The following is a 3131-nucleotide window of genomic DNA, read 5'->3' as shown; positions in this document are numbered from 1 at the left end:
GTTGACATGCCTTGTAGACTTGGGGAAGCAGCTAAGTTGCAGATGCTTTACCTCCTGTAGGATATCTTCTTTCAGATTCTCCAAATTCTGGGAGTGGTTTTTGTAAAGTTTCATGATCAAGTGCATCAGCATTTTTGCTGGTTGTCTAAATCATCAACATTGGGAGTTCTACCTCAAACTTCCAGCTCACTTCTGCATATTCCAATTTGCCATTACTCTTCCCTCACTTCATGTCATACCCATTTTCTTTCCAAACTATGGACACTGTGAGACTTCAGAGACAGCAGCAGATGCATGGGCTACAGACTTATGTAGACTTCATCAGTACCCATAATACCATAAGGTTTCTTACTGGCTTGGAATCGCTGATTAAAACAGCCTGACACAGGCTGACTAGATACTCCTGAGCGGCAGCATGGCGGCCCACTGTTCTGGCCCATTCAAGCAGCAGAATAAAGCTCATAAAGGCAGGCAGCATCAGAGTCCGGGATCTGTGCAGCAGGATGGCAAAGGCTGTCTAGCATTGAAAATCCTAAGCAAGAAGGTGAGAAAAGAGCTCAATAGAGTAGACCAGAGGCATCATGCCCGCCAGCTCTGAAAGCGGAAGAAGGAGGTGGTTCTGGTAAAGAAGAGACAGCTGGGCAGCAAGGATGGCCCTCTTCACCTGGTACTGGTTGTGCTCCTACACAACAGGATTTCCCTGCCAGAGGACTTCCACTGCTTCAGGATAAGGACACTGGAACAGTACACTTGAATGACTGGGGAAGCACCACTAGCTTTATTCTGTTAGGCACCCCCCCCCAAAACATCAGTGGTTTTTCACATCTACAAGGCCAGGGATCTGCACACTATGTTAGACATGGCTAAAGTGTCAGATACCATCATTTTCCTCCTTGATCCTCTAGAAGGCTGGAGATGGAGATCACTGCCTTTCCTGCCTCTTTGCTCAGGGCCTTCCCACCTATACACTAGCTGTCTAAGGGGTTTCTAGCCTCCCACTGAAGAAATAAATAGATGCCAGCAAAAAGCTAAGTAAAGCAGTAGAGAAGCGCTTTCCTGATAACAAGCTTCTCTTGTAGACACTTGACAGGAGGTAAAGATGCTACTCAGGCTGGTCAACCAAAAGCAATGACATCTTGCCTTTCTAGATTGACAGGTCTACCTGATTGCACATGCTGCCGACTTTGTGCCTAGTGAAGAGAAGAACTTGGTGGGCACCTTGAAAATCTCAGGCTCTACTTGTGAGCAGGCTCTGAATGTGAATAGCTCGCTGCATATCATTGGACAGGGTGATTTCCAGATGAAACAGATAAATGGTCCTATGGACCCTTTCCCTTTAAATCCTAAAGTGGTCAAATCCCAAAAGGACCAACTGTGGCAATGGAGATTTCTGCTATGGATGCTGTAGCTGGTATGGAGGAAGACCTTAAGGTCCTAATGAAGGCAGACCCTGATAGACAAGAATCTTTGTAAGCAGAAGTTATTCCAGATCTGAAGGAAGAAGACCAAACCTGGCCCACTGAAGAGGAGCTGAACAAGACAAAATCACTTCTTGAAGGAAAGTTCCAAGGTGGTAAAGAAGGTTCCCAAAGGGATATCAAATTACCAAGCTGAATAGATGTGGGATGAGGATGGTGAAAGTGGTGGGGAAGATGAATTTGATGGTATGGAACATGAAGATTTTATTGAAGAGGAATCTCAGAATGAGGGTACTAAAGAGGAACAGGGGGAGGAATGTGAAACTGACTACAGGAGAGTCCACGTGTGATGATGATCTGTATGATGAGAAAATGGATGAAACGGAAAACAATGTTGGAGAAATATAAATAAGAAAGACTGGAAGAACTGTTTCCAGATGAAGAAGAGACAACCCCCCCCCCCGGCCCCACGCCTGTGACAGGGCTGCAAGAATTCAATTTAAAAATTCAGAGGCCTTCTTCTGCACGTCTTCATGGGATCCTAAGAAAAATCTTCCTCGAGATTATGCTCTGATCTTTCAGTTTCAGAACTTTACTAATACTAGGAAATGCATTTTTAAAGAAACTGAGGGCAAAAAAGAGGTTGAAAGAACTGAGGTTGGCTAGTACGTCACACTTCATGTCTGAAGTCCCTGTCTCAGTGTTTGAGTGCTTCAAGCAAGGAGCGCAGCATTGATTGCATTTTCATTACTACCTGATGAGCAGAAGATGTCAGTACTGAATGTGGTGGGACCCCGGCAACGCAGAGCCTGTGAAAGCTAGAGGGGCTGATCTTCCACTGTGGGTTCAGGCACTTCCGAGCCTCACCTTTATTCTCTCAGTGCACTGCAGCAGATAAACATAAATTTCAGAGATTTCCTGTCTGCTGACGTGGCCTTGGTGGTGACAATATATGGCCAATCACTTTTCCTCCTGCATCTATGCTACTTTTCAAACAAAATAGCAATGGGAGGCACAACTTCATTACCACAGGCATCTGTTGTCAGTGGATCCAGACAGAATGTTCATCAAGAAAGTTATATTGAGTGGTCATCCTTTCAGAATTTTTACTAAGATGGCAGTAGTGCATTCCATGTTTTTCAACAGAGAGGATGTGTTGTGGTTTAAACCACTGCAACTAAAAACAAAGTAGGGCCATAGGGCAAAGATCAAGGAGCCTTTAGGTACTTCATGGCCACATGAAGTGCAGTTTTGATGGGAAGCTAAAATCTCAGGACATAGTACTGATGAGCATTATAAATGAGTTTTTCCCAAATGGACTTTTGTTCCATATGTACCAGAATCAGTACTGTGGGTAAAAAGTGAGATTTCTTTAGCAGTGTCCAAAGTGCACACAGGTGAATGGATTCACTGGGATTCTATCTCATTGCTACTGGCTAGCACACTAGGGATGGGAGCCTACAGGTTGTGATTGGGCAAAGTTTGTGTTACCTACCTTCGCCTAGATAAAAGTCTGCTGCCTTTTTTGCAAAAGGCTTTTCTTGACCTTAACAAGGTATCTCAGTAAAATACGGATGTTTTTCTATTGCTAGTTTAAAAAAAAAAAAAAAACAACTATTAAATCCTACTGAAACATCCACTTTCCATTAGGATTTTGAAAGCTGTTTAAGAGGGGAAGATAGGGAGTTGAAGTAACCAGAAAACAAAATTTCC

The 3131-nt window shown here is 43.8% G+C and overlaps 1 pseudogene; it reads left to right on the top strand.

Annotated features, from left to right (window-relative positions):
• Positions 1–415: 415 nt before the first annotated feature.
• LOC103661658 lies at positions 416–2889 on the top strand (annotated as a pseudogene).
• The last annotated feature ends 242 nt before the right edge of the window (positions 2890–3131 follow it).

This window comes from Ursus maritimus, unplaced genomic scaffold (genome assembly GCF_017311325.1).
Source record: "Ursus maritimus isolate PB19 unplaced genomic scaffold, ASM1731132v1 scaffold_9, whole genome shotgun sequence".
NCBI classification, from domain to species: Eukaryota; Metazoa; Chordata; class Mammalia; order Carnivora; family Ursidae; genus Ursus; species Ursus maritimus.
This window is presented reverse-complemented; position numbering and strand designations above follow the sequence as displayed.